The 24193-nt window shown below is 46.3% G+C and overlaps 1 protein-coding gene across 1 annotated transcript in view; it reads left to right on the forward strand.

The window, feature by feature from the left end:
• Nucleotides 1–4722: 4722 nt before the first annotated feature.
• The window catches only part of SLC16A7 (solute carrier family 16 member 7), a 136202-nt gene continuing 116731 nt past the window's right edge, over nucleotides 4723–24193 (forward strand). Inside the window, exon 1 of the mRNA XM_034770236.1 lies at nucleotides 4723–4965. The gene's annotated coding sequence lies outside the window, so the exon portion shown is untranslated. The remainder of the gene's footprint in view (nucleotides 4966–24193) is intronic.

Here is a 24193-nt window from a genome sequence, read left to right on the forward strand (position 1 = left end):
CTCAAGGATTGAGTTCACAACGCTGGGTTTAGTAGGCCAATGCTCAAACCACTGAGCTATCCCTCCCCATCCCCGTCCCCATCCCCATCCCCATCATAGTTCATTTTTCACTAACTTCCCGCCCAAGAAAGAAGGCTGCTGGAAACACCCAAGAAAAAAAAAGGACTGAGCTGGGGTGGAAGGGCTGAGCCCAAGCTAGAGAGTGTCTGGCCTGTGAAAGGAATATCTGGAGTTTTAAGCTGCAAGCAAGTCTCTGCAATCTGCCTAAAACATCAGTTAGGGTGAGAATTAGCCACTTGTAACCAATATCTTTAGTATATTAATCTTAGATTATGTTTTATTTGCTGGGTAATATGCTTTGATCTATTTGCTATCCCTTATAATCACATAAAATCTATCTTTTGTAGTTAATAAACTTGTTTTTGTTTTATCTAAAATCCAGTGTGTAGAATTCATAACTGGGGGGCAAAAGCTGTTGCATCTCTCTCTCCACATTGAGAAAGAGGGCAAATTTCATGAGTTTATGTTGTACAGTTCTCTGTGCAGCAAAAGACAGTATAATTTTGGGTGTGTACTCCAGAGTGGCGTGTGTACTTGAGTACTGGGCAGTTCTCTAGCTGACCTCAGCATGTGTTGTAAAGCTGCAGATGGGTGTGTCCCTTACCTGTATGTGTGCTGGTTAAGTGAAGTCTAAAGCCTGAGGGAGGGCTTGGCTGGCTTGCCTCATCAGTACAGTGAAAGGGCCCAGGCTGGTGGGTCAGGTAGGCTCAGTGGTACCCCAGTTCCAAGTGGCACCCCGGGGGAACCTGTCACAGTGTATTTGGACTTTCAGAAAGCCTTTGACAATGTCCCTCACCAAAGGCTCTTAAGCAAAGTAAACAGTCATGGGATAAGAGGAAATGACCTCCCAAGAATCAATAACTGCTTAAAAGACAGAAAACAAAGGAAGGTATAAATGGTCAGTTTTCAGAATGGAGAGAAGTAAATAGCAGTGTCCCGCAGGGATCTGTACTGGAATCAGTACTGTTCAACATATTCATACATGATCTGGAAAAAGGGGTAAACAGTGAGGTGGCAAAGTTTGCAAATGATACAAAATTACTCAAGATAGTTAAGGCCAAAGCAAACTGCAAAGAGTTACAAAGGGATCTCACAAAACTGGGTGACTATGCAACAACATGGCAAATAAAATTTAGTGTTGATACATGCAAAGTAATGATATTGGGAATCCTAATCTCAACTATACAGACAAAATGATGGGGTCTAAATAAGCTATTACCACTCAAGAAAGAGATCTTGGAGTAATTGTGAATAGTTCTCTGAAAGCATCTGCTCAATGGGCAGCAGCAGTCAAAAAACTAACAATGTTAGGAACCATTAGGAATGGGATAAAAAAATGAGACAGTAAATATCATGCCACTATACAAATGGATGGTATGCCCACAATACGGTGTGCAGTTCTGGTCACCCCATCTCAAAAAAGATATATTAGTAATGGAAAAGGTACAGAAAAGGGCAACAAAAATGATGAGGGGTATGGAACAGCTTCTATATGAGGAGAGATTGAAAAGACTGGGTCTTTTCATCTTGGAAAAGAGATGACTAAGGGAGGGATAAGATAGAGGTCTACAAAATCATGAATGGTGTGGAGAAAGTGATCATGGAAGTGTTATTTACCCCTTCACATAACACAGGAACCAGGGGCCATCCAATTAAATTAATAGGCAGCAGGTTTAAAACAAACATAAGAAAGTACTTCTTCACAAAACATACAGTGAATCTGTGGAACTAGTTGCCAGGGATGTTGTGAAGGCCAGAACTATAACTGGGTACAAAAAAAAATTAGGTAAGTTTATGGAGGATAGGTCCACCAATGGCTATTAGCCAAGATGGTCAAGGATACATGCTCTGGGTGTCCCTAAGCTTCTGACTGCAAGATGCTGGGAATAGAGAAAAGGGGATGAATCACTTGATAATTGTCCTGTTTTGTTAATTCCTTTGATGCATCTGGCATTGGTCACTGTTGGAAGACAGGATACTGAGCTAGATGGACCATTAGTTTGACCCAGTATGGCTGTTCTTATTTGTAAGACAGCAGTGAAATGGTGGGTATGATCCTTGGTTTTGTTCCTGGCTCTGGGAGCAGAGTGTGGTTTAGGAGCAGAATAACTAAGCTCATCATTTTGGCAGATTGATTTTGAAAGGTTGAGTGGAAGGGACTTGAGGCTGTAATGTTAGAGACCTGGGTTCTCTTCCTAACTGTGTTAATATCCAGGTCTGCCAGACCTTGTATAACCTCTCTTTTCCTATATATAAAATGGGGGAATGATAGTTTCTACCTCCGGAGCTGAAGATGTGAGGTCAATAATAAGACCTGTGAGCTTTACAGAAATATTACCAGTATTCAGTTGTTGAGACCAAACCTTCTGGCTCCCAGCCCAGTGCAAAATTCCCCAGTATAAAGGACATTTGGAATTTCTTTATCTTTTAGTTTAAAATTACAATAAAAATATATTAAGATTGCAAAGTCTTACACAAAATTACGAAATGCTAGAATCAAGATTGCTCACGGAACCTTAATTTGGCCCTCTTGTGCATCTGTATTATGATGCAGTCTTTGATTACATGATCACATATTATTTTTTCCAAAAGACCTCTGGCTTAAGGATGGAATCTTCAGAAAATTTAGCTGCCACTCTAACAAACATCTACTGAACATGTGTGAACTTGAATTTTTTTTAGTTAAGTTTATAACTTGGCCAGATTTGGGCTGATTTTCACAATGATGGAACAAGGCACGCCACTATCAAAAAGGGCACCGCACTGCCAAATTTTGAAGTCCTGGCCCCAAGTATGCAGATAGTAAAGATCTTCAAGGAAAAGGTCATCAGAATTTATTTTTAGCATGGGTAAAATAATGAATTTTTCTGTAACCTCATTCTCAGAAACAGCTTCACCATTTTAGCTTCCAAACTCTCCAAAATACTTCAGCCTGACGCAGACACCAGGCATGGAAAAATTCAGCCCCAAAGGTTATAGTGCTGCAAAGATATGAGCAGCTGAAAACTGGATCATGTACTGAGAAGTGTCAGGCGTGTAATACTAAGGGCTGGGAGAGTTTGACACTTTGCCTGCCAAAAGCATGAGTGTCATGTGAAAGGTGTCACACTTGACAGGTTTTGATGGGCCAAGTGCCCTTGTCCTCTCCTTCTCCCCCTTATAAAAACAAAACAAAACCACATCATACAATTATTTGGTCCAGGCTTACGGGAGGGTTGGGGGTCTCAGCTTATCCTGGATCAGAGGAAGGCAAACTAGAGGGGGAGAGAGAGCTCAGTGGTTTGAGCATTAGCCTGCTAAATACAGGGTTGTGAGTTCAATCATTAAGGGGGTCACTTAGGTATCTGGGGCAAAATCAGTACTTGGTCCTGCTAGTGAAAGGAGAGGGCTGGACTCAATGACCTTTCAAGGTCCCTTCTAGCTCTATGAGCTACATATATCTCCATTTATTTATTTTAAGCCAGCCTGCAAGCTCCTGCTGGGGCACTGGGTTGAGGGCTGCAACACGTGGGTTGGCCCCGCTCTGGCACTCCGACCCCCGGGTCAGGGGCCACACCATGCAGCTCCCGTAAGCCGTGGCATGGTCCCGTTCTGAGAGTCGGGGCCACTCCACACATAGGAGCTGGAGAAGGGACATGCCACTGCTTCCAGGAGCCGCTTGAAGTAAGCGCCACTCGGAGCCTGCACCCCTGAGCCTCTCCCCACGCCCCAACCCCCTGCCCCAGCCCTGATCCCCCTCCCACTCTCCAAACCCCTCGATCCCAGCACGGACCACCCTTCTGCACCCCAAACCTCTCATCCCCAGAGCCCACACCCCTAGCCGGAACCTGCACCCCTTCCCGCACCCCTGCCCCAGGCCTGATCCCACTCTGAACCCCCTCGGTCCCAGGCCAGAACACCCTCCTACGCCCGAAACTCCTCATTCCCAGCCCCACCCCAGAGCCTGCAACCCCAAGCAGAGCCCTCACCCTCTCCCACACCCCAACCCCAATTTTGTGAGCATTCATGGTCTTCCATACAATTTCTATTCCCTGATGTGGCCCTCGGGCTGAAAAGTTTGCCCATCCCTGTTCTGTGCGTGTGTGTGAGTGTGGAAGCTCTTGCCCATGTAGAGGAGTGAATAGATCAATTGATCTTGGAGGCCTTGTTGGGTCTGGGAATCTAGGAAGTTGAGGAGGCTGCCCACGACTACTACCCTTCTAGCCCGACACCCGCTCCCCTCCCACTACTACCCCTCTGGTCTGACACCCGCTCCCATCCCACTACTGCCCCCCTAGTCTGACACCTGCTCCCCTCCTGCTACTACCCCTTTAGTATGATACCCGCTCCCCACCAGCTACTACCCCTCTGGTCTGACCCCCACTCTCCTCCCACTATTACCCCTCTGGTCTGACACCCGCTCCCCTTCCACTACTGCCCCTCTGGTTTGACACCCGCTCCCATCCCCACTACTGCTCCTCTTGTATGACACCCGCTCCCCTGCCACTACTGCCCCTCTGGTCTGACACCCATTCCCCCCCCCCCTTCTCGGTCTCCTCGCCTCCCCCCCAACCCCCCTTCCATCAGGCAGGGTCAGGAGCCCGGTTGGGTAGCCCAGGAGGCGGCTCCGGCAGCAGCCTCCGCCCAGCCACCTGGCAGCTGCTATAGTCGCCGCAGCGGCTGCCCCTTTGTCACCATTCCCCAGGAAACCGACGCCTTGTACTGCGGGCCGGGAACGGCAGCAGGTCCGGGAGCAGCAGGGGCAGCCGCCTGGCCCAGACAAACACAAGGCTCCCTCCTCCTGCTGCTGGGGACACGTCATGGGGAATAAATAAATAAATAAATCCACTCACCCAGTGGCAGTGAGAGGAGCCGGCAACGGCGCCGGGATTAGATCCAGCCCACCCAGCCCAAGCTAGAGACCAGGTAACGTAACCGACCCCTCAGGAGGGAGGAGGAGGAGGAGGCCGCTTACCGTGGCCCCTGCCTGGGAGGGCCCGGGGAGCGAAGGGGGCTGGCGCCAGGGCTAGTGCTCGTGCCCATTGTGTGTACCAGCTGCTGCCCGCGGTGGGTAGCGGGCAGGCTGCGTGCTGCGCAGGGGTCGCTCTCAGACACGCTCTCAAGCGCTGCTGCTGCCGCCGTTGGAGTGTGTGTGTGTGTGTGGGGGGGGGGGGGCTGCAGGCGGCCCAGTGGTCTCACATACTGACACACACCCTGCAGAAACAGCGGCTGCCATTGGCTTGTGTGCGAGGAGAGGATGCCCCAGCAGCCTCGCTCATTGCCACTGACACACACCCCAGACACGAGCTGCTGCCTTTGGGTTGTGGGCAAGGGGCAGGTACCCCAGCACAGCCTTAGTCACTCACTCACACACACACAAACGGGCACTACCACAATTGCTGCTGCCCTTGGATTGTGGGCAAGGGGCGGGTACCCTAGCACGTGATATACTCAAGCACACACAACCACACGGCACCACTACAGCTGCTGCTGCTCTCGGATTGTTTGTGAGCTGCAGGTCCGCCACCCCCACCCCAGAGCCGCACTCCTAGCCGCTGCCGCAGCACACAAGGAGCGGCTGCCCTTGGGTCGTGCCCAGTGCTCGCTCCCATCCCCGCAAGCTGAAGTGTCCCTGTGGCGGTGGTTGGGCACCCGGCAGCCCCACCCCAGTCTCCTGAGCGGCGAAGAGAAGCGCAGAAGCCGCCCCCGCTGCGCTGCCCCGCACCATGGCGCGCTGTAGGCGGGACTGCTCCATCCCTCGGGGGATGTTTCTCTGGCCACGAGGCCGGGGCCATTCCCGGGATTGCCGGTTACTGTGGGTAGCTACCTGCGGTGGGATCCGCTGCTTGGCAGCGCTGCAGGGGAGAGGAGGTGAGCGCGCTTGGCTCACGCCTTTGTGTCTGCGCTGCAGCAGGGGAGGCGGCGGTAGCATCCCGAGTGCCTCCTTAGCCTCCGTGCCTCACACAGCCCGGCCCCTTTCTCCTCCCCCGCGCTGGAGCTGCCCTAGGCGGGGCGTGCTACTGGGCAGACCACGGGCCAGCGTTGGGCTGGCGTCGCCCGTCCCGTTGTCAGCGCCCTTCAGCGACTGGCCCTTGAGCCTGCCCAGGGACAGAGCCGTGGGGTGCAGCGGCCAGACGGAGCTGGGCCAGGGGCGGCGGCTGGCGATGCTCAGCGCGTGTTTTGCTGCTGCTGCTTCTCCTCCCACCCCCCCGGCGCGGTGGCCAATAGGAAACGGCGCGGAGGCGGTGGAAGGCAGCTGGAGAGGAATGAAGGATGAGGACCGGAACCGGATCCGCCTGGGAGGGGAGGTGGGCTCGGCCGCCTGGCATCGCCCAGTTGGTTCGTTCAGGGGAAGCTGGGGTCGCGTGAAACGCAGCCCTACAGTGCTGAGTTCACTCAGCATAAGCCTGGCAAGGGCTACCTGGGGGTGGCTGTGCTGCCTCCCGCCCGGAGACTGCCCGACTCTAGCTCACACTCTACAAAGGCACTTGCACACAGGGGAGCGCTCCAGAGGGAAACGTGGGAACTTCTAAAAAAAACCCTGATTAACTTATTGTTATGAGAGGTGGGACTGAAGGAAATAGAGATCCTGTCCACGCAGCCCTCTCTGAGCTGTGGGGAAATTCGGCCAGAATAAGGCTCCCGACTCTGCAGCTCTGTGTATTATATTGCTCTGATTACTACTACAATCATTCTGGTGTTGGTTATGGTGGTTGATATTTATTGATCCAACGGTGTCACTGGCAGTGTATAAAGGGAGAAGTAGACATGGGGGAGTTCATTTTGTTACTGCAGCTACTTCATATACTTCAGCATACTTCCAGATATAACGGGTGCAAAATGTCCTAAAGTTCCTTCAGGGAATGTTTCCAATTTAAGGGGCTTCCTTAGCAGGAGGAGCATAATTAGCCCTGCACTACCACTCTGATTCTGTTGCAGGGTGCCCTGGTACACGGGGCATCAGTGAGGCACTGCCATGCCTCAGCTATTTTTGGCTGCTGGAATGGCCCATATAATGTTTCAGCTGAAGCCCAAGTTTAAAGCAGGCCAAGAAGCTGCCCGCCGCTAACCCATGCTAGGTTTAACTGTCCCCTGGCAGTCCTAGTATCTAGAAGGCACATTATCTCCTCAGTCTCTGTCCCAGGCACAATCTAGAAGGCACATTATCTCCTCAGTCTCTGTCCCAGGCACAATATCAACATAGGAATGAGTCCCCCTGAATTTTCACATCTAAGGCAGGGACAGTTCAGACATGCAGAGTGCATCACGTGGCCATTGGTGAAGTAGGAATCTTACTGAGATGATTGTTGAAAGCCTTTGTGGTTAAAACATCTGAACAAACTGAGGTCACTGGCTTGTGGAGCCTTCCTTATATGTTTCATTGGTCTCAATAGTAATTCTTTGTATTGCTGTAGCTCAAGCTACTTATCAAATAATAATGAAATAGGTGCACACAGCTTCCTTTGCAGGAGTGGGGCTGTAAACTCAACGGCACAGCAGATAAGCCTAGCAACATACCAGCCCAGGTCTAAAGAGAGTTGAACCATATGAAGGTCATGCTTAAAGGCAAATATTTTGGACAGATAGAAAAAGTAGAAAGAAATTACAAGAGAGGGCCAATAAAGGAAGGAAAATGGTTTATGTTTAAGTTAGTTATATTTGGGAATATTAATAAGATACATAATTTTTTAAAAAAGAGAACCGTCTCCCCTCTCCTTTAGTTCTAGATTGCATATTAAAGTTCTTTAATACTGAAGATTTCTGATATTCTTTTTGATAAAGAATGCTGAATAGATTCAGTTTCTCTAACCATTAAAATTAATTTATGAATTAACTTTGAGGGATAGAAACTGATAAGTATCAGTTTCATCAGAAGAGAGTTGAGGATGGCTTTTTCTGTTAGATATTTCTCTTAAGTGTGTAACTTAGTATGGAGTAATAACTGTATGAGGAGTTAGTGGTAGTTTATTTAATGTAGTATTGAGCTTTTATCTTAGTGATTTTATCTTGTCTGTTTTCCACAATAAAAGCAATAGTTGTCAGGACTGCCCCCAGTTAGAAGTCATTTCCTTTATCATAAAAATGTTGCTCTACCAGAATACTCAGTATCTGTGTTTGTTCCACCCATATTTATCCTTCAAAATACACCTTTACATTTCCCCTTCTGTTTTCTTATCATAGCCTTCAGGGGTTACAGTTATAATTAATGGAGATATCCCATCTCATGGAAGTGGAAGGGACCTTGAAAGGTCATTGAGTCCAGCCCCCTGCCTTCACTAGCAGGACCAAACACTGATTTTGCCCCAGATCCCCAAGTGGCCCCCCCTCAAGGATTGAATTTACAACCCTGGGTTTAGCAGGCCAATGCTCAAACCACTGAGCTATTCCTCCCCCCTGTTAGGCTAATGTGGAAATATAATCTTAAAAGAGGCATGACAAACATCAGCGGGTGAAAGGTAAAAGTCAAAGTGGGTGAGTTTCATCCTGGGGGAAATATTATTAGTTGTAGGGATTTCCTAGACCTTAATCTTCTCAGGTTAGCTAGTGTAGAATAGAAGATCAATTTTTCAATAATAGGCTTTTTAGTTGTTTTCAGCTTTATCTTATTTTATTGTTTAGGTAGCTACATTAGCTACTTGTATGCCATTGCAAGGTTGTGCTTATTGATGAATCATGAGTCATTCCAGCACAAAGTTGTTCTTCAGCCCTTGGCTTTGCTATTTTGTAAAACATCGATCAGTTACGATGCTAATACTGATACAATTTTAATATGCATAAGAGAAAAATTAATGAACAAGTGACTAACATGAGTCTCAAACTTAATGCAATTTGAAAAAATAAAAGAGACGTCTCTAGTTATACAATGTATATTTGTCCTAGAACTTGAAAATATATTGAGTTATAGGAATGCTATGTAAAAAGCAACTGTAAAAATTACTAAGGGCTAGATCCTGCAATTGGTCCATAGGGATGTTTGACTGCAATGGGGCTTTGTGCACACACAAGAATCCACCCATGTGAATCCAGTTGCAGGATCCCGACTACATCTGGGCAAAAAATTTATGATGAATAGCTTTTTCATCAACAAATACGTTTCCCATGATCCAAAACTATTTGTAAAATTGAGTTGAATTCAACAAAGAATTTCAGCCAAGAAAAAAAGTTTTTTTTTAAATCAGAACATTGTTTTAGCTTTTTCATTTTGACACATTTCATTTTAAAATGACATTTTGAATTAAAAAATGGCCAGTTTTTTAAATCACACAAAAGCATGAAAAACACCTGAAAACTGCCAAATCAAAATAAAATTTTTTTAAAAAATTGTGTTGAGTTGGCTAAAACATTTTGGTTGACTCAAAATGAATCAAACCCCTCCCTCCAAAAAATTTCATTTAGAATCAACTTGAAATGTTTCAGTCCATTCAAAGTGAAATTGTTTAAAGTTGTTCAATAAAAAAATAAAAAAAAAGGAAAATGATTTTGGTGAATCAAACTAGATCTTTTTTTTTTGATTGGGGGGGTGTCAGTCCCCAAACCAAAAAAATCCATTCTATGCGTAACTCTAATCCTTACCCTAAATTATCCTTGTGATTAAAAAAAAAAGTGTTCTTCCAAATTGAAGCTTTCAGTCAGTTATTATTATAATGTTTAAAAAAATCTTGAAAATAATATTTGGTAAAAAATAGGGCTGTCAAGTGATTTAAAAATCGTGATTAATTGTGCGATTAACTGCACCATTAAACAATAATGGAATACTATTTTAAAATATTTTTGGATATTTTCTACATTTTCAAATATATTGATTTCAATTACAATACAGAATTCAAAGTATACAGTGCTCACTTTATATTTATTTTTTATTACAAATGTTTGCACTGTAAAAAACAAAAGAAATAGTATTTTTCATTTTACCTAATACAAGTACTGTAGTTCAATCTCTTTATCATGAAAGTTGAACTTACAAATGTAAAATTATGTACAAAAAACTGCATTCAAAACTAAAATAATGTAAAATTTTAGAGCCTCCAAGTCCACTCAGTCCTATTTCTTGTTCAGCCAGTCGCTCAGACAAACAAGTTGGTTTACATTTGCAGGAAACAATGCTGCCCGCTTCTTGTTTACAGTATCACCTGAAAGTGAGAACAGGCATTCGCATAGCACTGTTGTAGCCAGTGTGGCAAGATATTTATGTGCCAGATGCGCTAAAGATTCATATGTCCCTTCATGCTTCAATCACCATTCCAGAGGACATGCATCCATGCTGATCACGGGTTCTGCTTGATAACGATCCAAAGCAGTGCGGACTGACGCATGTTCATTTTTATCAACTGAGTCAGATGCCATCAGCAGAAGGTTGATTTTCTTTTTTGGTGGTTCTGGTTTTGCAGTTTCCCCATCAGAGTGTTGCTCTTTTAAGACTTCTGAAAGCATGCTCCACACCTCATCCCTCTCAGATTCTGGAAGGCACTTCAGATTCTTAAACCTTGGGTTGAGTGTTGTAGCTGTCTTTAGAAATATCACATTGGTAGCTTCTTTGCGTTTTGTCAAATCTGCAGTGAAAGTGTTCTAACTGTAGTCTGTAACCTATCATTTAAATCAGCTTCTGTACCAAATCACTGGAGGATAGCTAATTTAACACCAATTTTAAAAAGGGTTCCAGAGGTGATCCTGGCAATTACAAGTCGGTAAGCCTGACTTCAGTACCAGGTAAACTGGGTTGAAACTATAGTAAAGAACAAAATTGTCAGACACATAGATGAACATAATTTGTTGGGGAAGAGTCAATGTGTTTTGTAAAGGGAAATCATGCCTCACCAATCTACTAGAATTCTTTGAGGGGGTCAACAAGCATGTGGACAAGGGGGATCCAGTGGACATAATGTACTTAGATTTTCAGAAAGCCATTGACAAGGTCCCTCACTAAAGGCTCTTATCAAAGTAAGCAGTCATAGGATAAGAGGGAAGGACCTCTCATGGATTGGTAACTGGTTAAAGATAGTCAAAGATAGGGGGGAGGGATAGCTCAGTGGTTTGAGCATTGGCCTGCTAAATCCAGGGTTGTGAGTTCAATCCTTGAGGGTGCCACTTAGGGATCTGGGGCAAAAATCTGTCCAGGGATTGGTCCTGCTTTGAGCAGGGGGTTGGACCTCCTGAGGTACCTTCCAACCTTGATATTCTATGATTCCTACCCTATGAACAAAGGGTAGGAATAAATGTCAGGTTTTCAGAATGGAGAGAGTTAAATAGTGGTGTCACCAAGGGGTCTGTATTGGGACCAGTCCTATTCAACTTATTCATAAATGATTGGGAAAAAGGAGTAAACAGTGAGGTGATTCAAAACTTAACTTTAACCAGGCAGACTGTGAAGAGCTACAAAAGGATCTCTCAAAACTTGGTGACTGGGCAACAAAATGGCAGATGAAATTCAATGTTGATAAATGCAAAGAAATGCACATTGGAAAACATAATCCCAACTATACATATAAAATGATGGGGTATAAATTAGCTGTTGCCACTCAAGAAAAAGATCTTGGAGTCATTGTGGATAGTTCTCTGAAAACATCCACTCAATGTGCACCGACAGTCAAAAAAGCAAACAGAATGTTGGGAATCATTAAGAAAGGGATTGATAATAAGACAGAAAATATCATATTGCGCATATATAAATCCATGGTATGCCCACATCTTCAATACTGCGTGTAAATGTGGTGGCCCCATCTCAAAAATATATATTGGAATTGGAAAAGTTTCAGAAAAGGGCAACAAAAATGATTAGGGAGTATGGAATGGCTTCCGTATGAGGAGAGATTAATAAGCCTTGGACTTTTCAACTTGGAAAAGGTATGATTAAGGGGTGATATGATTGAGATCTATAAAATCTTGACTGGTGTGGAGAAAGTAAATAAGGAAGTGTTATTTACTCCTTCTCATAACACAAGAATGAGGGGTCACCAAATGAAATTAATTGGCAGCAGGTTTAAAACAAACAAAAGGAAGTATTTTTTCACACAACACACAGTCAACCTCTAGAACTCCTTGACAGTGGATGTTGTGATGGCCAACACTATAATAGGGTTCAAAAAAGAACTAGGTAAGTTCATGGAAGATAGATCCATCAATGGCTATTAGCGAGCATGGGCAGGGATGGTGTTCCTAGCCTCTGTTTGCCAGAAGCGTCCATTTGCAGGGGCACCTGGCATTGGCCACTGTTGGAAGACAGGATACTGAGCTAAATGGACCTTTGATCTGACCCAATATGGCCGCTCGTATGTTCTTAAAATGAATAATGTGCTGGGTCATCATATGAGATGGCTATAACATGAAATATATGGCAGAATGTGGGTAAAACAGAGCAGGGGACATATAATTCTCCCCCCAGGTGTTCAGTCACAAATTTAGTTAACATTTTTTTAATGAGCATCAGCAGCCTGGAAGCATGTCCTCAGGAAGAGGCATACAAATATTTAGCATATCTGGCACGTAAGTATCTTGTGACTCCGGTTATAACAGTGCCTATTCTTAGTTTCAGGTGATATTATAAACAAGAAGCAGGAAGCATTAATTCCTGTAAATGTGAACAAACTTGTTTGTCTTAGTGATTGGCTGAACATTAAGTAGGACTGAGTAGACTTGTAGGCTCCGAAGTTTTACATTGTTTTGTTTTTGAGTGTAGTTATGTGACAAAAAAAATCTACATTTGTAAGTTGCACTTTCATGACAAAGAGATTGCGTTATAGTACTTGTATGAGGTGAATTGATACTATTACTTTTGTTTATCATTTTTACACTGCAAATATTTGTAATAAAAATAATATACATTTTGATTTCAATTATAACACAGAATACAATATATATGAAACGGTAGAAAAACATCCAAAATATTTAATAAATTTCAATTAGTATTCTATTGTTTAACAGTGTGATTAAAGCTGTGATTAATTTTTTTGAGTTAACTGTGATTAATCGACGGCCGTGGTAAAAAAAAAAAAAAAATACAACCAGGTCATTAACTACACTAGCACTGACCAGTGCTTTTATACTTCAGAAATATTTTATAGTAATTTGTGTCATAATGGGATAAAAAAACTTGCCTGTTCTTTTTATTTTATTTATTTAAACTAAACTATTAATAGTACTTGTTACTAATATGCTTGCACTGATCATTGTTAATGTAAGAAGACATTCTTGTTTAACTATTTAAACAACCTGTATCTCTGGATAAAATGTGCCATAGTGTGCAGAAATTTTGTTTGTCTAGCTGTCCCACTTAATTAATATTGTTCTTATCAATGGACATGTATTTCAGTGACGCTGTATGAAATTTTAAATTTCTTTATACACCTCTACCCCGATATAACGCTGTCCTCGGGAGCCAAAAAATCTTACCGAGTTATAGGTGAAACCACGTTATATCGAACTTGCCCCACCCCCCCGGAGCGCCGCTTTATCGCATTATATCTGAATTCGTGTTATATTGGGTTGCATTATATCGGGGTAGAGGTGTACCTATTTGTTGGCAAATTAGGCAAAATTTTTGTTGCCAAATTGCTAATCACGTCTATAGAAGCCTGAACAATTCTTTACAGGAAGGGTACAAAATATGTATTTAACTTTAATAAGGGAATTTTATGATTTACTGACTGGTTATTTTTTTACATTTAGGAATCCTATCACAGATGCATAAGCAGAACATAGTTTATTAGAGACATATTTATTCAGAGCAATACATTGTTTCTTTAGCACACTGCCCAATAATTATCTTGTCAAATCTAAATTAGGTGTCTAAATTGGGATCCTTCATTTCAATGTTACCGAACCCTAGTTAAGTAGGTTGTTATCTCATAATTACTGAAGTCTGAATACTGCTTTCAAAGCCATTCGTTCTTCCAACTAACATTCTTATTGGATGAAATCAGTTGTATACTGAATAACGTATTTTATAGTAAGTTATATTTATCCTTCAGCTATATTTTCCTTGTGCAAAATTTACATTGCAAGGTAATTATGTTGCAAGGTATTTACATGCCAGATATGATAAACATTTGTATACATAAGCGCTGACTCCGTGGGTGCTCCAGTGCTGGAACACCCCTGGGGAAAAACCAAACTCCCCCCTCCTCGCCTCCTTCTCCCCCCCCCGAGTGCGCCGCACCCCCACTCCTTCCCCTCCCTCCCAGCGTTTCCTGCCACCTAACAGTTGTTTGGCAGCGCTTATGACTTTCCGGGAAGGAGGGGGAGGAGTGGGGACGCGGCGCGCTTAGGGGAAGAAGCGGGGCGGGGGCAGGGACTTGGGGGAAGGGGTGGAATGGGGGTGGGGAAAGGGTGGTGCAGGAGCAGGAAGAGGCGGGGCAAGGGTGGGGCCAGGCACGGGGGGGGGGAGGTCGAGCACCCACCGGGCAGAGGGGAAATCCGTGCTTATGTTTGTATACCCCTTCATGCTTCGCCCACCATTCCAGAATACATGCTTCCATGCTAATGATGGGTTCTGCTCAATAATGATCCAGAGCATTGCGGACTGAGGCACGTTTATTTTCATCATCTGAGTCAGATGCCACCAACAGAAAATTGATTTTCTTTTTTGGTGGTTCGGGTTCTGCAGTTTCTGCCTCTGAGTGCTGCTCTTTGAAGACTTCTGAAAGCATGTTCCACAACTCGTCCCTCTCAGATTTTGGAAGGCACTTCATATTCTTAAACCTTGGGTCAAGTGCTGTAGCTATCTTTAGCAGGGCCGGCTCCAGGTACCAGCTTGCCAAGCAGGTGCTTGGGGCAGTCACTGTGGAGAGGGGCGGCACGTCCAGCTATTAGGCGGCAATTCGGCAGACGGTCCCTCACTCCCACTTGGAGCGAAGGACCTTCCGCTGAATTGCTGCTGCAGATCACGATCGTGATCGCGGCTTTTTTTTTTTTTTTTTCCGCTTGGGGTGGCAAAAACCCTGGAGCCGGCCCTGATCTTTAGAAATCTCACATTGGTATCTTCTTTGCGTTTTGTTGTCAAATCTTCAGTGAAAGTGCTCTTAAATCAAACAACATGTGCTGGGTCGTTATCTGAGATTGCCATAATATGAAATATATGGCAGAATGTAGGTAAAACCACAGAGCAGGAGACATACAATTCTTTCCCAAGGAGTTCAGTCACAAATGTAATTAATACATTATTTTTTTAATGAACGTCATCAACATGGAAGCATGTCATCAGGAATGGTGGCTGAAGCATGAAAGGGCATACAAATGTTTAGCATTTGGCACGTAAATAGCTTGCAATGCTGGCTACAAAAGTGCCATGTGAATGCCTGCTATCATTTTCAGGTGACATTGTAAATAAGAAGCAGGAATCATCATCTCCCATAAATATAAACAAATTTGTTTGTCTTAGCGATTGGCTGAACGAGAAGTAGGACTGAGTGGACTTGTAGGTTCTAAAGTTTTACATTCTTTTGTTTTTGAGTGCAGTTATGTAACAAAAAAAATCTACATTTGTAAGTTGCACTTTGATGATAAAGAGATTGCACTACAGTACTTGCGTGAGGTGAATTGAAAAATATTATTTTTTTGTTTATCTTTTTTAACAGTGCAAATGTTTGTAATAAAAAATAACAAGATATGAACACTTTGTATTTTATGTTGTAATTGCAATCAATATATTTCAAAATGTAGAAAAACATCCAAAATATTTATAATAAATTTCTATTGGTATTCTATTATTGTTAACAGTGCGATTAAAACTGCGATTAATCACAGTTAATTTTTAAAATCAAGTTAATTTGTTTTGAGTTAATTGCTTGAGTTAACTGCAATTAATTGACAGCCCTAGTCTATAACATGCACCTTAGAAGATCTGATTTCATCTGCTAGGGCACTGTGATGTATACTTACTAGCTAATCCATTGCAATATTATAACTACATTTGTATATCCATATTTATACGTTGCTCATTGTATCCTAAAAACATTTTAAAAATTGCAAATGTAGAGGCAGTATACATTGGTCTAGTACATAGAGTGCTGGACTAAAAGTTAGAAGACCTGGGTTTTATCCCTGGCTCTGTTTGATTCACTATGTGACTTTGGGCAAATCATTTAACCTTTCCATACTAGAGTTTCCTATCTACACAATGGGGTGTATAATAGCTACCCACCTTTGTAAAAAGCTTTGAGGTCATCAGATAAGATAAAGATATGAGTGATATCATTATTTACTATTACTATGTTTATTATTATGGAGGAGTAGGCAAAGTGACTCTAAAAAGAACTGAAGACTCTTAAGTGCCAACAAACAGTGTAGTCAACAGAGAACAATTATATCCTAGTTGATTTGATTTCTCTTTCCTCATTCTTTCTGTGCTCCAGCATCAAGGATATCATCTAAATGCTCTCTCTTGACACTTTGAATATGTGAGTATAGAATGAAGAAAAGGAAAGCAGAAAATACAAGGTGTGGGGAGGGAAACAAAGAATGTAAAGGGGAGAGAAGAGAACTGATTGAGGGAAGACAGGATTGGGGGGGTGGGAAACTAGCTCTCACAAAAGTGACAGCAGATTAAGATAATACAGGAGAATGGGAGAGTTGTAGATGGAAAGAAAAAAGGATAATAAAAGTGATGAGTGATTAAGAAAGGCTGTTATTAGAGGTATAATTTCAGGAAGAAGCCATATAACATACCCAGAACACACAATATGTTATATTTTTAAACATTTTGAAAGCTTGAATCCACAAATACAATTTTTAAAAAAGAGTCAAAAAAGAGGTTTAGAAAATATTATTTTCACTCTCAACCCCTTTCCAAGGAACCAGCCCTGGTTTTGTACAAACCATATAACTACTGCCTACGCATTTCCTCTGTATTACTAGGGACTTAGGTTGCCTTGGAATATTACTGCATTAGTAAATTAAGAGCAGTCATTCTATAATCATGCAATAATATACTGTATTCTAGAATTTATGCACTGTATTTTTAAGTAGTGTCCCAGAGGGGATGAACCCCAGCCTTCAAGCTTCAAAGCACAGTTCTGTACCACTTGAGCTAGGGTGATCAGACGTCCCGATAAAATCGGGACCGTCCTGATTTTTAGCTGTTTGTCCTGCGTCCCGACTGATCTTAGGTCGGGACGCAATTTGTCCCGATATTTTGCTCCCCCGGCAGTGCTCCGCCGGCAGGACTCGTTTTTTTTTTTTTTCCTGCTCAGCCGGCAGCACTCAGCTTTTTTTTTTTTTGCTCCCTCCCTCCCCCCTCCGGTGTCCTGATATTTTCTTCATCTCATCTGGTCACCCTAACTTGAGCTGAACATACAGTAAAGTTGAGACACATTACAAACTAGATATCCGGAGACTGGAGTCCAGTCTTGAAGCAGTGCAGGTATTTTTATTGTTCCTTTCTTTCTCTGACCCCCCCACTGATGGACGACCATTGAATGTTTTCACATAAGAAGTATGTATTAATGAAATATTTGAATAAGGAGAGTATGGTTGTTGTGTTCTTCTCGTCTTACCTAAAAGGCATTGTAAGCAATCGTGGTGGGCTCTAGGGAATGCCACAAAGAGTCTTTTTGCACAGAGCTGTGCTCTGTCTGGGTGATCCGTCCACAGTAGCCCAGAGAGGTTTGGGGCATGAAGACGCTGGAGTAATCAGATCTACTGGCCACTACCGTCCCCCAAATAGGATGCTATTAAAGTACACAGGATACAGTAATAGTAGTGGAATATTTCCACTAGATGGTTCCTGTGGAACATCCCTGTGCAAAGTTAATGTAGTCAGGCTTTGTGCATTGGAAAGGATTTGGGCCATGATGTACAAGGAAAGGGAGGTGGTTCCGCACATAGGGGGCAGCATGGAGCAAGCATGAAGATGAGAGATAGAGGCTTGGGTGAAGGAAATGAAGAGTGAGTGGGAGTGTGATGGGATGTGTGTGTGCCTTGCACGACACTGAAGAGGTTAAATCCCTTCAGTATGGGATGAGCAAAGAGATTCTCTGCCTTTCACTCCTCACAGTGATCACATCTGCTGTCAGACTTTGAAGGATGGCTCTTCCGTTGGGGCTCCGTAGTAATACTAGTCCCATAAGAGTTAAGGGCTCCTGCAAGCAAGGAGGTGATTATTCTTCCAGTCTAAGCAGAGAGGACTGTGTTTTCTGGAGCCATGTGGCTGAGATTGTTGGTCTTTTAGTTATTGCCACTGCTACAGAGGAGAATTTGAATTCTTTAGTTGATCCCTATTAGCTTCATTAACTGTGTGTGTTTATTTCTGTCACCCCCCTGAGAAGGGGACTCTTCATATTTGTTTTCCCGAAAGGATGGACCTGAATTGTTTAGCTGAACCCTACAGAGAAGGGGAAAAAATGTATTTGGTTAAACTCTGGACCAAGGGTGACTGCTCCTTTGACCCTATCATAAGGGAATCCCCCTGCTTATTTCCCCACCTACTTGAACTATTTATTTTGATGCTTCTGGGGAGAAAAATTGACTGTGTATTTTCCTGCCAAGAAATAGCCCTGAAGAACTGTTTCTTGACCTAAAGAGAGAGGGACTTGTTAAAATGTGTTTGTAATTTTGTTTCCTTTGAGGGATTGGTGATTCTTTGTTCCAGGTTAGTGTAGTATTGACATTTTCATTGGGAGTAAGCAGAAGTGATACAAGAAGAGAGAAAGGGTGGAACTAAAGGGTACAGAGCCTTGAAAGTGAAGACAGGAAGTTTATTTTACATGGGTCTAAGGTGGATTTGCTTCTTACTTTAGGTCAATCCAGCATCACATTCATTGACTTTCTGACTTCTGCCACCCTGCAGGCCATGGTCATAATCTTACTATGAGTCAGTAGCTCAAGCTGCCTAAAACCCTTTTTCCACTGGGTGGCTTGGAAGAGACTGGCACAATCCAGAAATTAGGAGAAGCTGGGATGGGAAGAAAAGGTGTTGGCCTGGCTACATTCAGGCCCGTCATTAGGGCTTCTATGGATCCCTGACATCAAAATAAAGCTGCCCTCTCCTGGTGGAACCTACAGCCAACTATAGTTCTCTGGGAGTGGGTGCTTTGCCAGTACAGTTTCCCTTGTAGGCACAGTGGATAGAAATTGCACCCTACCTCTTTATGACTATGGGGTGAATCAGGCACCTGTCTATAAACAAAGTCATTATTTCAATTTCCAAATATTCTGCAGCATCACTAGACTTGAATGTTTAAAACATATCAAAATGAAACCCTAGCTCTTAGTGTAGTGTCCATCTACATTTTATTTTATTTTTTTACTATCTACCTTAATCAAATCCAAATTTGTCTGGAAAAAACTGAGACTGCCTCCCACAACCACAAGGCTGTAAGCTATGTAGATTAGATATCTCAGTTTAGATTGTAAACTCCTGGGGCTAGGGACCATCTCTCCTACATGTGCTGTACAGTGCTGAGAATAGTGTTAGTGCTTAACAAATAATAAATTCACACCCACAAACCTTGCTAACTTATCTTTAAGGATGCTGAAGTGAATTTCAGAACAACACAGCCATTAACAATCAAGTAAAGGCAATGTTAACATCCCACCCAATCTCAAAATCTCAATTCACTTCTCTCTACCACCCACACATCACAGTGCCAGTCAAAGGAGGTTTTGAGTCCAAGGCCAGCGGTATCATAATCTAGTGAAGGGGTTCTCAACCTTTTTCTCTCTGAGGCTCCCCCTCGACATGCTATACAAACTCCAGGGCCCAGCGGGGGGTAAGGGGAGGTCCTCGGGGCAGGGGCCTTGGTCATAGACGTAGTTTGACTTCTAAGGGGGAGCAGAGGCCAGTGGGGTCGAGCCACCTCCGCATGGTGGGATCCAGGGAGGGAGTGCCACCTCCACCCCCAACACACCTCAGCAGCCACCCAGCCTGCTTGGGTTGGTGGGAGGAGGAGAGTGTAATCAAAAATTTAGGGTTACCGTATTTGAACATTCAAAAAAGAGGACACTCCACAGGGGGTATCGGCCCAGCCCACAGTCCACTCCTGCTCCTCCCATGCTCTGCCCCCACTCTGTCCCAGGTCCCGTCCCCTCCCCGCTTGGCCCTGCCACCGCACCCCTCCTCACCCCCTGGCCTGCCGCTGGTTTTCTGCGTCCCTCCTCAGTCCCCGACCCTGCACTCGCCTCCTCCCACCTGCCACTCACCTCCTCACTCTCCTGCCAGAAACCCCCATGTCCATCTCGAGAACCCCCACCTGCTGCTGGCTCGCTGCTTCTTGCCTCCTCACCCCTATCCACCCACCGCTGGCTCCCTCGCCGCTCGCCTTAACTCCTGCTGCCCGCCGCTGACCTTTTCACACACACACCCCACTCACCTACTCACCCCTCACCTACTCAACCCCAGCTGCTCACCACTCACCTCTTCACCCCACCCCGCTCGCCTACTCTCCCCTCCTGCTGCAGGTCCCTCTGGCTCCTAGGATCAGGGGCAGCCGAGGGGTCTCCATATGCTGCGCCCGCCACATGCGCGAGCTCCGTGGCTCCGATTGGCCAGAAAAAGTGTCAATGGGAGCTGCCGGAGCTGCGGAGCGGGGCTTGCATGTGCTGGCAGTGTGCAGAGAGCCCTCCGTCCCCCCTGACCCAATCCGACCTGACTCTAAGAGCCAGAGGTACCTGCCGGGGGACAAGGTGGGGAGTCCCGGCGGTGCTTACCTGTGGCAGCTCCTGGGAAGCATCCGGCAGGTCCCTCTGGCTCCTAAGGTTGGGTCGGGGTGGGGGCAGAGGCTCTCTGCCCGCTGCCGGCGCCTTCAAGCCCTGCCCCCGCAGCTCTGATTGGGCAGGAGGGAGCCGGTGCAGCATGCGGAGACCCCCTCCGCCGCTGTGCCTAGGAGCTGCCAACACTGCAGGCTCCTGCCGGCGGGCGGGCGCCGGGAGCTGCCCCAGGAAGTGCCGCCAGCCCCGGGACTTTGGCCTTAGGGTTACCATACGTCTGTATTTTTCCGGACGTTTTTAGATATTTAAAAATTCCTCCCGGATGGAGATTTAAGAACTAAAAAGCCGGACACGTCTGGGAGAATATGGACGTATGGTAACCCTAAAAATTATAACTCAAAGGTGGGGGCCTCAGCTCAAAAAGTTTGAAAACAACTTAGGGTGCAGGGAGGGGTACCTGGGGCTGTGTGAAGACAGGGGGTAGCTGAGGGTGCAGAAAGGGTGGTAGCTAGGGGCTGTGTGCGGGCAAGGGAATAGATAAGGGTGTACAGAGGTCATTGCTCAGGGTGTAGGGAGAGGGTATTAGGGGCTGTATGCTGGGAGGACTCCCCTGCAGTCCCTGTTCCTGGAGGGGTCTACCAGCCACGGAGCCGGGTCTCCCCATCCGGGGGGCTCTTACGACTACCTCTGCGGGAGCAAAGGGGGCTGGGAGCTGAAGAGCAGCTTCCACCTGGAGCGCCAGCAGGAGAGGAAGGAACATTGCTGCTGCCTGCTCCATGGCACCAGCCAGAGCAGCAGCTGCCCCGCACTGCCTGGATCCGGCTTCCCGCCTCTGACCTGGCAGGGAGAGGAGCTTGGGGGGAGGTGTGGAGCTGTGCCTGGGACTGCCATGATCTTGCGCTGCAGTTTCGGGGGTGGGGGACAATGCCCTCCATGTCCCCAGCTCTGCCCACGGGCTCAGGGCTTCCGCCCCATAGGGAGCACCAGGGCTCGGGGCTCTGGGATTCAGTCCCGCACCTCCCAGCTTCAGCCCCACAGGGAGTATGGGGGATCAGGGTTTGCATGGGGGGCATCGGGGATTGGGGCTTCAGCCCCACGCCTGCCAGCTTCAGCCCCACAGGGTGCACTGGGGATCAGGATTCAGCCACATGGAAGGGCATCGGGGATCAGGATTTCAGCCCCATGCCTCCCAGCTTCAGCCCCACGGGGGCGCTGGGGATCAGGGCTTCATAGAATCATAGAAGATTAGGTTTGGAAGAGACCTCAGGAGATCATCTACTCCAACTTCCTGCTCAAAGCAGAACCAACCCCAACTAAATCATCCCAGCCAGGGCTTTGTCAAGCTGGGCTGTAAAAACCTCTAAAGATGGAGATTCCACCACCTCCCTAGGTGAACCCCTGGGGATCAGGGCTTCAGCCCGTGCCTCCCGGTTTCAGCCCTGCGTGGGGCGCCAGGTATTAGGGCTTCAGCCATGGGGCCACACAGCCCTTGAAAGGGCTCATGGACCCCCAGGGGACCACAGACCCCCAGTTGAGAACTGCTGATCTACTGGCTATCCTCTGGACTGTGTCACCCAGTAGCAAGAGTCAGTGGCTGCCTTAGCCTAGCAGCAGAATTCAGCAGCTGTGTCACCCAGCGGCCAGGGGAAGGGGAACCCAGCCCTACTTGTTCCCCCAAGTTCCAATCCAGGGCTCAAAGAAACAATAATTCTAATTGCACAGCATAGGAGATGGGCACCCCTACCTCTGCTATCTGGTCTACTTTGTATCCCAGCTTTAGATCCTCTTCTGGTATCACTGGTCAGTCTTGAGGTCCCCCTTGGAGTTCTTTGACGCCACTGTCTGAATGGTTTCCCTCTTTCTGTGGCAGTTTGACATCCATGGCAGAAGGGTCTGCAGCAGCTTGACTGTGAGGCCTAGTCCCAGCTCTTGGAAGCCTCAGCAGTTCCTCTGCAGAAGGCTGTAGCCCCACCTTCTCTCCTGCTTAGTCAGCCCAGATTGAGCTGAGTTGCTCCATTTTGAACCCTCTCTCCATTGGGAGCGTGCTCAGCAGGAACAAGGGGTTGTCGCTTCCTGTGTCCAGAGCAACTCTTCAACCCTCACCTCACCAGTGTGGGGCTGGTACACTCTGTCACAGGGCCCAAATGCTAGGGTTACCATATGTCCGTATTTTCCCGGACATGTCCGGCTTTTTGGTCTTCAAATCCCCGTCCTGGAGGAAATTCCAAAAAGCTGGACATGTCCGGGAAAATAGGGAGGGGTCGTGGGGCTTGGGTCTGGCCGGGCCGGAGCCGCTCGACCAGAACTGGGGCCTGAGCCACTGGGACCGGGGCTGGGGGTGCTCGGCCGCCGGCCAGTGCCGCTCGCCCAGGCGGGGGCCGGGGCCAGGCCCGAGCTGCTCCTCTGGACCCAGGGCCCGAGCCAAGCCAGGCTGGAGCCACTGGGACCGGGACTGGGGGTGCTCAACCGCCTGCCAGCACCACTCAGCCGGGGCCCCGGGGCCCGAGCCAAGCTGGAGTCGCTAGGGCTGGAGCCACTCGGCCAGGGCCGGCGCGCCCGGCCGGAACTGGGACTGGTGCCCCAGGGCCCGAACCGGGCCGGAGACGCCGGGTCCAGAGCCTCTTGGCTGGGGCCGGCCACCGGAGGGAGCCGCTCGGCCGGGGGGTCCTCGCGCCCCCCCCCCACCGCCCCAGCTCCAGCTTACCTGCTGCCTGCCTGCCTCAGGCTTCCCGTGAACATTTGATTCGCGGGAAGCAGGGGAGGGGGAGGAGCGGGGGGCGGAGCTTTCAGGGGAGGGGGCGGTGTTGGGGCGGAGACTTTGGGGAAGGGGCGGAGTTGGAGAGGGGCCGGGGCCCCGTGGAGTGTCCTCCTTTTAGAATATTAAAATATGGTAACCCTACCAAATGCGCTCACCGTCTCCTTGCCTCCACAGCAAACACCCTTTCCTTTCTAATATGCAGTCATGTCCAGTGAACACATTCACTTCCTCAGAATCATACTCAAATACAAAATCTGAACTTTGAGCTTAGAAAGATATTTATACACACACATGTGCACGCACACACACACACACACACACACACACAGTTAAAGTGAAATGAAAGAGCTCTGTTACAATGGTGGTGGTAAAAGAATCCAAAAAGGACTGAATAGACTAGAAAAGTTGTGGACACATATCAATGGCCTGAGTTTATGCTACTTCGCAAGAATTACACTGTTTAGAAAATAAGTTAGAAATGTAGAGTTTTATGGCTTCCCTTCTCAGTTTAGGCATTGGCTTTCATTCAGATAACAACCACACCTTTAACTCTGCCCTAATAGAGTTACAGCTATGTAGTCATCTCAAAATGACTAAGAAAGTTCAGTACTGTACAGTTTGTGTTCTTTTAAATTTGGGCTCTAGGGAATCTGGATAACTTTAAGAGAAAAGTTCATTAATAGATGAAAAATTGGGAAGACTGAGGGAGAAGTGGAGCTGTAGCAGAGTCATCTGCCATGGAGTCTTGTGGTGATCAGG

This window comes from Trachemys scripta, chromosome 1 (genome assembly GCF_013100865.1).
Source record: "Trachemys scripta elegans isolate TJP31775 chromosome 1, CAS_Tse_1.0, whole genome shotgun sequence".
NCBI classification, from domain to species: Eukaryota; Metazoa; Chordata; order Testudines; family Emydidae; genus Trachemys; species Trachemys scripta.